Source organism: Agelaius tricolor, unplaced genomic scaffold (assembly GCF_023055355.1).
Source record: "Agelaius tricolor isolate 1412-34295 unplaced genomic scaffold, bAgeTri1.0.p SCAF_5, whole genome shotgun sequence".
In the NCBI taxonomy this organism is placed as follows: Eukaryota; Metazoa; Chordata; class Aves; order Passeriformes; family Icteridae; genus Agelaius; species Agelaius tricolor.
Window position 1 is genome coordinate 5,479,795 of NW_027269265.1, and position 12,464 is coordinate 5,492,258.

Genomic DNA, 12,464 nt, shown 5'->3' on the forward strand with positions numbered 1-12,464 from the left:
CCCTTCACCCCAAAATGCCTTTCTCTCTGTCTCTTAACTCACACAAGAGAACATTTCTAATAGTACAACTGTGAAAGATTAATTCCATGGTTACCAAGTAATTTATTCCCATATGTTTCAGACTAAATATTCAATTTCCCATACCAATTTCTTAATAGCAGCATTAGTACCTTCAAGACACTGCACAATTTCCCCACTGAATGCAGAGCCTTCATTTTCCAAGTGTTTTCCTAAATGAAAAACACAATGAAATTAGAATGTATGGTTTCCGAGTGTCAAATATTGCTCTATTGTTCTGCAAGAATTACTCTGGAAGAGAAGGATTTTTTTTTTAATTATTTGCTAAAGCTGTTTTCCCTTGTTCTAAAGTAGGTCAGCATCTTTCACACTCCTCCTCCTCCTGGTGCACAGAAGGGGCAGATGCACAAGCAGTGTTTGAAGTCCACAGGACCTGGTGAAATTTTCAGTGACAAAACGCTTCCAACTCCAATTCTGCTGAGGTAATATTTTAAAACAGTCATTCAGAGAAGTTTACAGAGGTTACTAAACTGAATTAAGAGCTGTGGATCAAAATAATTTTCCCTTAAGCAGGGTGTAGCTAATCTTTAGAATTTTTCCAGGCAGTCATGCCTTCATTACTTCTTTTTCCAACCAAAAATACTAATCTGGATTTGTCAAAGCCTGAAGTGAGATTTACATTAGTCCAGAAGCTACTCTTTGTGTTGTAAATTTTAATTTAGCTTGAGCTGGAATAATAACTGCAGGGATTTGAATTCATCCAAAACATTATTGTACCTGTTAGAGTGGCGTGAAATTTTTTTTATATCCTGATTTTGTAACAGAGCCTAAATCCTCATAGGAGGGGGAAAAAGAAAATTTGTAATCCATGAATGAGTGAATTTGTAGTGAAGATGAGGCACTCAGCCAGCTGAGAGCTCTGGCTTTAATTTGATATCCACCAACTTGTTGGAAAACCAGCAGCTGCCCCATGACCATGGGGTCTTTATCTGGTGGAGAAGCTCCTGCCTCAGCCTTACCTGCCCATCTGCATCCCTGATGCTCACCAGCCACTGGAATGGCATTTTCTGTGAAATATCAGCAGGAGAAATGCTGGAAAACAAGTCCACATATGCAGGAAACAGCAGAGGGGGTGCTCTGGAAGGGCAGAATTTGCCCCAGCTTCACCAATTCATAGCAATTCCAGGCAATTCTTTCTAACAATAGCAGCCCGAAATCACAATTTTTTTTTTTTTTTTGCCACCTTCAGATCAATAGAGATGTGAGTTCTTTTCCCCGGAAACATCAGAAAATTTAAGGCATATTGTGCATAAATTAAGATAGATGATAAAATCCAACTCAGGTGCTGCCTTCTGTCAGAGGGAAGCCTCTGCCCCTGGTGCTGACCCTCCAGGCCCTTGTACACAGCCCCTGTGCAGGATTCTGGAGGCACTGAAAAGCACTAAAATGTCTCTTTCACTTGCTTTTTCCAAGTCTCTGTTGCCTAGATTAAACATCTCATTCAGGAAAAAAAAAAAAAAAGAAAATTTGATATAAAGCATTTAGATATTTTCAATTTCCTTCTAACGCCTGTTTCTAAACCAAAAATAAATGCCAGCCACAAACTGACATTAGTGAAGTAAAGCTTTCTCAAATATAAGGGTTTTATTAAGGAGAAAGATTCCTCTGGAAAGTCTTGCAATTTTTTCCTACATGCTCCTCCAAAATCCAGCCAGCCTTTTATCCCAACCTCTTCACTGCTGAAGATTTTCTCCTAATCAAACCTTTAAGCCTTTTAAAAGAGGCTTAGAAATTAAGGTGACATAAAAAAAAAAAAAAAAAAAAAAAAAGGATAAAAAAGATTAGCTGGCCCTTTTCCATCCCTCCTGGACTCTCTCATTGCCACAGGCACAAACTTCTGGTTTCAGAGCAGCACCAGCTCAGCAGAGCACAGCTTGCACACCATGTTCCCAAAACCCATGGAATTATTTAGGTTAGAAAAGACCTTTAAGATCATCAAGTCCAGCAGCTCCCCCAGCACTGCCAAGGCCACCACTCTCCCATGTCCCTGGTGCCACATCCACATGGGTTTTAGATCCCTGCAGGGATTTTGACTCTGTCCTTTCCCTGTTCACTGGAGTCACTTCCATGGACACAGCAGAGTCACTGCTTTGCCCCGCCTGAAATCCCCCCTCAACCCCCCTGGCTCCTTTGGCATGGGAGGGAGAGCAGCCTGAGAGTGGCCAGGAGGGCAGAGAGTGCTGAGATCATGGACAGTCACTGGCAAAATGTTTCCAGGCCGTCCTACAGCTCATGAATCAGCTCCTGTCACCCCAAGCCATCTGTCTGATCTGTGAATGCCCTTTTTGTTTGACCTCCTGGTTAAAAGCTCTTTGAGGGACGTTATAAACGTGCAGCATTTCAAATTGCCCTAAAACTCATCCCAAAGGCAACAGGGCAGCTCAGGCCCCATCCCATCCAAGTCCTCATTCTGACAGCTGAGGCCTGCAGAGTGAGTATTTTGTACTGTACATGTTAGAAAGCACAAGCTGTGCCAAATCCTCACTATTTATAAGAAACCAGTTTTGTTAGACAGGAATAACTTTCCATTACGCTTGAACAGATTTGACAAGGATGGGAAGTTTTGAACATTGTGAAATTGGACAATTTGGAGTGATAACCAGAGGCAGTGTGGAATCCATCCCTGGAGATTGCTCAGCCATGTCTGCCCCTACATCTCCAAGAAGGGCATTTTAGAGACAGATAAAACTTGTTTGAAATGTGTCTCCTGGTACTTAGTTTATTTGGTGCCTTTTTCTCTGGGCAACTTTATTACTCATAGTGCAATTTCCTTGCTTGCACTTGAAGCAATCCTTCTCCTGCATGATGATTAATCTGGCCTTCTGAAACACATTTATTCTGTTTTTAGCCATTACTTCATCTCTTTCAGGAAGGCCTTCACACCGAGATGTTGATTGCTGAATTGTTCCAGTTTTGCATGCCTGTAATCCATCCAGGTACCCTGACAGCAGGCTGCATTTCTTACAGCAGTCATCATGATAAATGGCATTCAATAGGTCACATTTATCTTCCAAGAAAATCCAGCAGCTCCCTAACCAGGTTCTTGTCTGATATGGCACTGGAGGAAAAAACTAACATTCGAGACAGTTCAAGAGCTTCTAACCTCTCAGGACCTGAAAAGAATGAATTTGTGCTCTGAGCATATTTTAAATTTCCTTCTGCCTTCAGATCTCAGGCCACCTGATCACTTCAGAGGCCGAGGGGACAAGGAGCATCTGTCTCTCACCACCTGCCACTGAACCTCAGTGCAAGCTGCAGCCACTTCATGTGCCACCAGACCTGTCAGTGAAAGAGGATTTCCCAAGGCTGCCCCACACCACCAACACTGCTGACAGCCAGGTTTGTGTGACAGGTAGAGACTGCAGCTCTCTGTTTTTTTGGTTTTTTTTTTTTTTTTTTTTTGAGCAGGGTTTCCAGAAATAAGATGTAGTAGAAAGGCTCAAAGAGGAAAAACCCCAGACATCTTCATGTATGTGCTTGCCAAAAAGTCTTGGGAGTCCCACAGAGGAACCAGATGGCCCCATATGTGAGAGTAAAACCAAAAAGACAAGGAGGAAATGCATTAATAACCATGGGCAGCCCCCTCATCTAGAAACACATGGCCTTCACATGGCCCTTCCCCACCAAACACTTGCTGTGACTCTTCCCTTTGGATTTTATGTCTTTTATATTACCCCAGAAAACAGGAAAAGGCAGTCCATGGCCACTGCAGCCATGGGGGTAACATCATGGGGATAACTACATTTTCTTAGGCAGATCTTTAAACAAACAAAAAAATTTAAAAACAATAAGTTAAAATGAGACCCATTTTCCCTATTAATCCTTGGCTCCAAATATCCCCACATGAAGAAACATGCACGATACAAGGATAAAGTCATTTCACAAAACACAGTGCATAAAATACCTCTAGCAGTTAAAATAAATAATTTCTGGCCTTGGAGACCATGCTGGCATCCCAAACTTTCAAACCACAAAAGTTTAAAAAATGTTAGTAATAAACCTTACACACTTTATTTTATCTTCCAAGCCTGTACCTTGAAGTTGAGCTGCATTTTGGGGCTTTCCCATGGATGTGTTTAAATGTAGCCATCTGTGTTTTACAGTCATCACAGGGGGGTCTCAGTACAAATATCCTCATTTCAGAACTGAAGATGGAGTAGTGATTGCATGAGGGAATTTCAGGCAGCACTGCTGATCATTTCTGTGAGAAACAGGCAGGAAACAAAGAAAACAGAAGAAACAAAGAACCAGCAGGACAGCCTCACCTCTCTTCAATTATCTAAAAAAGTCTAATAAAAAGTGCTGCATCTTTCCTCTGGAGAAAATCAGCTTGGTAGGAGCTGGCCCCTTTCTCTCCATCATTATTTACAGCTGCTGCCACCTTGCCAGGCTGTTCCTGGAGACCTTCCCCACTCCAAATCAGCATCAATTTATGGCTCAGCAAGGCACCATCAGCAAAGCTGGGGCCATCCTTCACCTCCAGCACCCTGAGAAATTGCCTTGGAAATTGAGCTGTGCCAAGGACAGCCAGGTGTTAAATGATCTGTGTGGCAGGCACCTGCACAGGACCTGATCCCACCCTCCCATTTCTCCCCCTGATGCTTGCAAGGCATGGGGGAAATCAGTTCACCCCACCTCATAGACTGGAGCAGTGCTCTTCTGTGCTTTGAATGGGCAAAGTGTCTCCAGTTCACCCCCAAAATAAAAGGATCAATGTCTTCATTGCCCTGCAGGCAAAATGCCATTATCTGGATGAACAGTTATCCCTGGAAGAGCAGAAGACCTATTTCACCTGGTTTTATGGGGGGAAAAAAGTCATCTGCTCATTTGATGACAGCCAATTGAATAATTAACAATTAAACTTTGCTAGGAAGAGGAGGAGGTCCCCTTTTTGTGAATATCTTTTCAAGTCTTAAACAGGTCTCAGTGAACCTGGTAGCTGCACTTTTGTGCCTGACTGAAATTCAGGCAGCTCTGGGCCAAGTAAACAAATGGATTTATTCTGACAGAATTGCTGAGGCTGGAAAAGACCTCTAAGATCATGGAGTCCAACCATTAACCCAGCACTATAATACCAAAGGACTCCATTCTCCTGCTGAGTTTAGCCCCTCAACTAGAAATTGTTCTTGAGGATGAATTATAGGTTAGTTCATTTTCAAGCAATAAAACATTTCTAGGTAGAATATTTACCTATTCTTCACTTTTTTTTTTTTCAGATGGATTATGGTCCCACAGTTGTGGTGGCACAGCTTTGTACAAATACATCAGTGGAATTACAGATTTTAATGGAAAAATAGTAGTAATATTCCCTTTTCTTCAGGAACTGTATAATATCACTTTTTTTTCCTGTAACAACAGCCTCAAAATCAGAATTTCTGATATGACAAAGTCACTTATTTTTTCCAGCAGATATTTCAAGCCAGGGCTTCACTTCAAACAGCTCTGCAGAGTTGCACAGGAATTTCAGTCCTTTAACACTTAGAAGAAGAGGGTCTGGTGACTCCTACACAAAAGGTCCTCCACAGGGAGGAATGCCTTTTCCTTGCCATCATGCTGCCTCTGCACGTCCAATAAAACCTTTTCTGCAGGTCTTACTTTCAAATTCCTGTCAAAGATGAGGGTGTTAAATAAGTTACAGACACACAAAGTGCAAAAGCAAAGGATAAGTCATGAATTGGGATGGTTTTACTGCTGCCACAGGACATTTAAGCTCAGAAATACTCTGATTTCTAGCCCCAGCCCTCTAAGGATTCATTGCTGCCCTGCACCTGAAATAAATTCAGCTACTGCAATGATCATCAAATGGGGAGAGAAAAATCCCTGCCCAGCCTGAAGGGGAGAGTAGCTGGGAAATGCAGCACCAGCCTACAGGAGCAGAGGTGATTTTGTGTAGGAGGATCTGCTCCCTCCTTCCCCACACTACAACTCTCAGTCTGAGCAAATGCATGTTCACTGTGAATGGAAATTTCCATCTCATAAATCACCCGCATCCTGACAAGTTTATTAAAAACTAAGAAGGGAATTGGAGTAGATCTTTTCCACTTCTATTTACTTATACCAAACAGAAATCCCCTGTGGGTTTGTTTGCACTCATTTCTATGAACCCATCCATCACAACCTGAATCTAATCTGGTTACCCTTTTCCCCACCTGCAAAATTATGGCAAACCAGATTCACAGAGGAAGACACAAACCATTCTGTCTTTCTAGCATCTTTCTAACTCCCAGGGAACAAGAGGAGTCATGAAGCACCATCTGCATTTGGAAGAATTGACAAGGTTTTGAAATGCTGTCACAAGCCTCACGATGGCCTCAGGGGGCCTGGGTGAGTGCCTGCCCCTCTGAGTGCCTCAGCTGAGCCTGGAACAGCCTCCTTGGGACCCAGACATTGCCAGTTAGTAATAAAGGACAAGAGGAATCTTTTCCTCCCAAGGAGAATGGGCCAGATTTTGAGTTCACGTGATCTGGACAGAGCTTCTCTGACCTCAGCAGATCTGCTTGTTCACATCCCCATCCATGTAATATTCTCTTCCTGAAAAACAAACACAGGCACTCTCTGATGGGGACATTTACTGAGGGGGAAAAAAATGTGTGTGGCTCCCTTCAATCCTCCCTTGTAAACTCACTTTTTTGGTAAATTCACCTTTCATGAAGGAGAGCCACATGGGAACTGCCACTGGCACATGTTATCAACAAGGTAACACTCTGCATTTTACATAACCCATTTCCCACCTTGAATGACTCAGAGATTCACAGGGCTTGTTTCTAACTCCTATTTGGGAGCCAGTGTTAATTTCCCTGACCAATAATAAATTTGAACCAATTCAGTTCAAACCATCAAATGCAATTTTTTTCCCTGTGTCCTCATTCAGCACCTTAATTAAGCACCAGCTTAGACAGATTTTAGCTTTCCTGTGTTTGTGCCCTATGTACATGCAAAGAGCAATTCTATTCCCCCTTCCCAGCCTCTGGTTTGCTAAAAGTAACAAAGCTGAGCTCTTCTGGACTCCAGGCCTGTAATTCCCTTGTACAACCCTAACAGCATTCCTCTGCCCCACTGAGGATTTTCAAACAGTGTTTGACCAGAATTTGCCCATCAGTATTTGTTTCTAAGCAGCAGCTTTCTAGCCAACAAGGTAATTTTCTGTTATCAGTCCAGGACAGAACTCTGCAATGCAAAATACAATCTGATTTTTACTGCTCAGGGGTGTCAAGATCACCCCTCTCCTTCCCTATGGCATCTCCCACTGACACTTCACCACTTTGTACCTTTAGCAAAGCTCAGTAGCTTTTTTATTTTCATTTTATGTTACCAATTCCCATCTGCTCCTGGAGATCCTCTTAAAAATCTTGCATTAATCAAGGTTTTATGTGCTTTACTCATAATTTCTCTCATGGCACCATACCCATCACACCTTGACTCCAGGTACTTTAAGGGCTTTTCTGGCTGATTTTTCCTTTGCAAAATCTAGTTCTGAACCTCACTTCATCCTGCATAACAGAGACAGCCCCATTTCTCCCTAGAAGGCTTGACTTACTCAAGTCTCTTGTGACTGGGGAGCTGTGGGAGTACCTCTGGCTAAATGGCAGGAAGAGAAATGTTTTCTCTCAATTTCCACTGTTGGTATAGTACGTGAGTCATGGACGTGTGACTGCTGAGGGGAAAGTGGGCGGGAGAAAACACTTGAGATGAAGAGAGATTCTTGATTCTGATGATGTCAGAATTAAAATTGAAGCTGGTTTCCTGAAAGTCTGGTGTTCAAAAGAGACAGTAGTACTATCAGAATTTTACACTCCTTCAGGTTTTTTTAAGCTGGCACGTGAAAACTCAGAGTAGGGGTTTTGAGAGTTTTTCTTTCTATAGTTCATCATATTTCTATATTCCATCTGGAAAAAGCTGTAAATGGTATAGTTTTTGAGGGGAGAGAGGTATGAAGAAGGTTTCCAGGACTTCAAGATTTCCAGTTAGAAGGAATACAAGAGGTGCTTCCCCAGGTAGGTTCTTCTAAGAAGGCTGCAGCCCACCCCTTCCTAGCTAAGCACCTCAAGTTTGCTGGATGCTGACAAGTCAAGCTGATGTTCTGCTGGTAACTGTTCAGTAATTATGATTAACCTGTGCCAAAAGTGATACTTTTTCACTCAGTGCAATGATTGTGTGGATGCTGGTTTCTCCAAGCAAGCATCTGTAGAATTAGGAGAAATGAAATTAGACCTCATGTCTGACTTGGCAAATGAGGAATATTTTGTGTAAAGACATCTGTGATTGAAGTCACTCCACTGCCTGGATGGTACATACGTTGTTTTGTTGTTTTTGGCACATCTATAAAAAGTTATAAGAATTTTTGATGGTACTGTACATCACAGACCTGTTGGAGTGAGTCCAGAGGAGGCCACAAAGGTGCTGTGAGGAAAGGCTGGGAGAGCTGGGGCTGCCCAGCTTGGAAAAGACTCCATTGAGACCTGAGAGCCCCTTCCAGAACCTAAAGGGGCTCCAGGAGAGCTGGACAGGGACTTTGGACAAGGGCATGGAGTGACAGGACAAGTCTCAGGGCCTCTCACTGGTCAGAGTGACCCTGAGAAAATATTGGAAAGTGTCTTTTTCCAGCTTGGCAGTCAAAGAAGGAGTCAGAACTCTTCAGTTCTTGGTCTCAAGGTTGTTTATTGTTCCTTATCTATAAAATATTTTCTCCTGCCCAGCTGAGGTCCGCTCAGCAAGACAGTCCAAGGCACTCTGCCTGCCCTGGGGTGGTGTTATCTTTTTATACTAAAAACTACATTTACAATATTTACAATTTTTTTATACTAAAAACTACATATACAATATTTACTTTCCAATACCCATCATCTATGTTAGACAGTGAGCTTCTACTCTAAACCAATCTAAATGTGCCACCATCACAGCAGAAGATGGAGGCCAAGAAGAAGGAGAAAGGTTGGTCATGCCCCAATTCCTCCATCTTTGCTCCCTGAACCCCCATTCTGAAAACCCCAAAAATCTATTTTTCCACTCTGTGATAAATTCACTATCATTCTACTTAAAATTTTGTGGCTTGTAATTCTTCATATAAGGTTGGTAATTGTTTTTTCCAAGGGCTAAACCAAAGGCACTGGGGTCTTGGGATCTGTGCCAAGGTCTCTGAGCCCCCTGACAGGGTCTCCAGTCCTCCAGGGCAGCCAGGGGAATTTCCTGGGTTCCCACAGACAAGAGGGAATGGCTTCCCACTGTCAGAGGGCAGGGTTAGGTGGGATATTGGGAAAGAATTCTTGGTTCTGAGGGTGCTGAGGCCCTGGCACAGGGTGCCCAGAAAAGCTGCGGCTGCTCCATCCCTGAAAGTGTCCAAGGCCAGGTTGGATGGGGCTTGGAGCAGCCTGGGATGGTGGAAGGTGTCCCTGCTGACAACAGGGTGCTGAAACTAGACAAGCTTTAAGATTCCTTCCAACCCAAACCATTCTGGGATTCTATAATTCTGTCATTTTTAGACCAGTCTGGGGTACTCTATATCACTGCATCTAAATTAGAGGGCTGTGCAAAAGAAGTAAAAAGGTAACTAAATCCTCTTTACAGCTCCCTTATAAAGGGAAGTGTGTACACAGGGACCTTGGTGTGAATGACAATCAGCTTTGCTGGACTGAATTATTTTTTCAGCTAAAACAAAAGACTCATGAGGACGCATAAATTGCAGCCTTGAGGCTGAATCTCTTTAATATTCAATGAACAAGGGAAATGAGTCTGACTTGCTGGTGGAGGGGCAGGCAGGAGGGAAAAGGAATGAAAGCATATCAGCACAGGTGTCCTTGGCCGTTTTGTTTTCTTAGACAGATTTGTGCAGCTCTTTTCATCCTCCAGTGCTGCTCCTGGTGCCTGCAGCATCTCCAGTGCTTTGGCTGGGGCAGCAGGAGTGAAAGGGAAGAGGAGAAAGGGGCAATGCAGAGATGAGCATGTCCCAGCTGTGGAGCGGTTGCCAGAATGCTGAACAGAACAGTGACTGCACAGGTAAATAAACTGCCCTGCACACACCTGCTGGTGTCCCCAGATTATCAATCTGACATACCTGTGGATTTAGAGCTCTTTATAGGGGAGCTGCAGAAGTGGCAGCCATTTGGATCAGATGCTGACCAGAGGAGAGCTCCAGCACACAGTGACCTGGCTCTTCCCCGGTGAGCAGATGTTCCAGATTGCAAGACAAGATGTATTCCATTACCATCTGTATGGCAGATTATCTTTTGTCAGTGGGCAGTTTACCTTATCTCTCTCTCTGAGTGACCACAATCACTCCTCCCTCGGGAGGGGACATCTGCTGATAACAGCCATTGAATGTCACTGCATGGCTGATAAGAACTACAGCATCCCATTGGGAGATGTGAGCCCAGAGGGAGGGGCCAAGCATTCCTGCCTGGATATAATCTGGAGATCCTGGAATAACTGCACAGCTTCTGCACTGGATTTCCCAGGGGAACAGCAGCTGTCTCTTCTTCCACTGGATCTTCAGAGGATGACTACACCCTTTTCTCCAGGATCCCTGCTCCAGCAGAGCCACCCCTGACACTGCAGGAGGGCTGCAGCCACAATTCCAATGGGGCTGCTGCCAGCACCCTGACCCACAGGGTGTCAGGCTGTGTTCTGACTCTGTCAGTGTTGTTTTGGTTCACTGCATTATTTATTTTATCCTTTTATTTTTTTCTTCCCTATTAAAGAACTGTTATTTCCTGCTCCCATATTTTTTTGCCTGAGAGCCCCTTAATTTAAAATTTACAGCAATTCAGAGGGGTGGGCAGGGTTTACATTCTCCATTTCAGGGGAGGCTCCTGCCTTCCTTAGCAGACTCCTGTCTTTCCAAACCAAGACAGCAGACAGCAAAGACAAGGAAATGAGCAGTTCAGATGAATGAGAGAAGCAGGACAAGCCCATTTACCTGCTTAGAATCCACTCCCTTTTCCCTGTGCACCTGTGGAGAAGGGTCCCCACTCTCTCACCTTTCCCCTGTTTTGTCAGAGAGGGCTCTGCCCCTCTCTCCTGCACAGGTGCTGAGCACCATGGAAGCCTGGCAGGAATGAGCAGAGCCCACTCCTCCTCCTGCTCCAGGCACTGCAGCTTTTGACTCCTGTCAGTGGCCACATCTCACCCTGACCCAAATGTCACATTTCCTGCAGTGCTGCATGTTCCAGCCAGGCTCCCTGGTGCCAGCAGCCTCATCCAGTCATTCCCAGCATCCCAGGAAACCCTCACACACTGATGGAGCAGCTTTTAATCCTCTGCCTAAGAAAATGATGTATTAAGAGGAGTCAGGAAGAAATAGATCACACTTGGTCCTCTCAAAGCTGCACTGGGCAAACACTGGGCTTGCCACAAATTTTCCTGGCCCATATGGAGAGGGAAAGGCTGGTAGGATCACAGCTGACTGACTTGTAACCCACCAGGACAGGGATGGGAGACAGCTGCCATCTGAGAGCAAGCAGGGAGACAGCAAAAGCTATGGGGGAGCAGCCAGATTCTCTTTAAATGGATTAGCTGCTCACAGAATATTAGAACATTCTTATCTCCTCCCAGTTCCAGGGCTTTCCTGGCACTCATGTGCTTTATGATCCTACTCTCGCTAGATAAATATTAAAGAGCAGAAGGAGCATGAAAGAGATCAGTAACAGAGGCAAATACTTGTGTAGAGGGGTGGAAATGCTGCAGAAGCACCAAGAACCAGGGAATCAAAACCAGTGACCTTAGAGAATATTCACATTTCACATGAAATACCAATGCAGTAATTATTTCAAGGCACAGGAACAGACATTTAAATGACATAAAGCTCTGACAGAACTTTTAAGTAATCATTGAGTCTCTACTTAACAGGCAGCAGTTTAGGAGCAGGGTTATAAAGTTTCTGCAAGGTACAAGTGAAACCATGGGGAAGACATTTTAAAGTCACAGAGGATGAGAAATGACTCATGTAGATGTTCTGACAAAGTTTTGTCACCTGCCAGCATGGCACTCCTGATTTCCTGTCCCCAAGTCAGAGGTAAATTACTTTCAGTTCAAATTAACCCAGTCATTTGGGCTGGCTTTCACAGCTCAGCTCAGCAGGAGGACTTGTTATCTTCCTTGAAGAACAGCATCATGTTGAGCAGATCAAAAGTTTTATTTACATTACCCAGCCAGCTCCCAGCCATGGAAAGGTCTGGTCTGTACCTGTCCCTGCCTCTAAATAAGCCTGTGACACTCACCCTGGAGAGCTCTCAGTTTCCTCTCCAGAAAGGGAACATCAGCACCACAAACCATGCAGAGATGAGGAGGGAGGCAGAGCCCAGGCCAGGAATTTGGCACACACCCTCCTCCAACCACCTGAACACCCTCCCTTGGTGAGGTGGGTCCTCAAAACACCCCTCACTGCCTTCTCT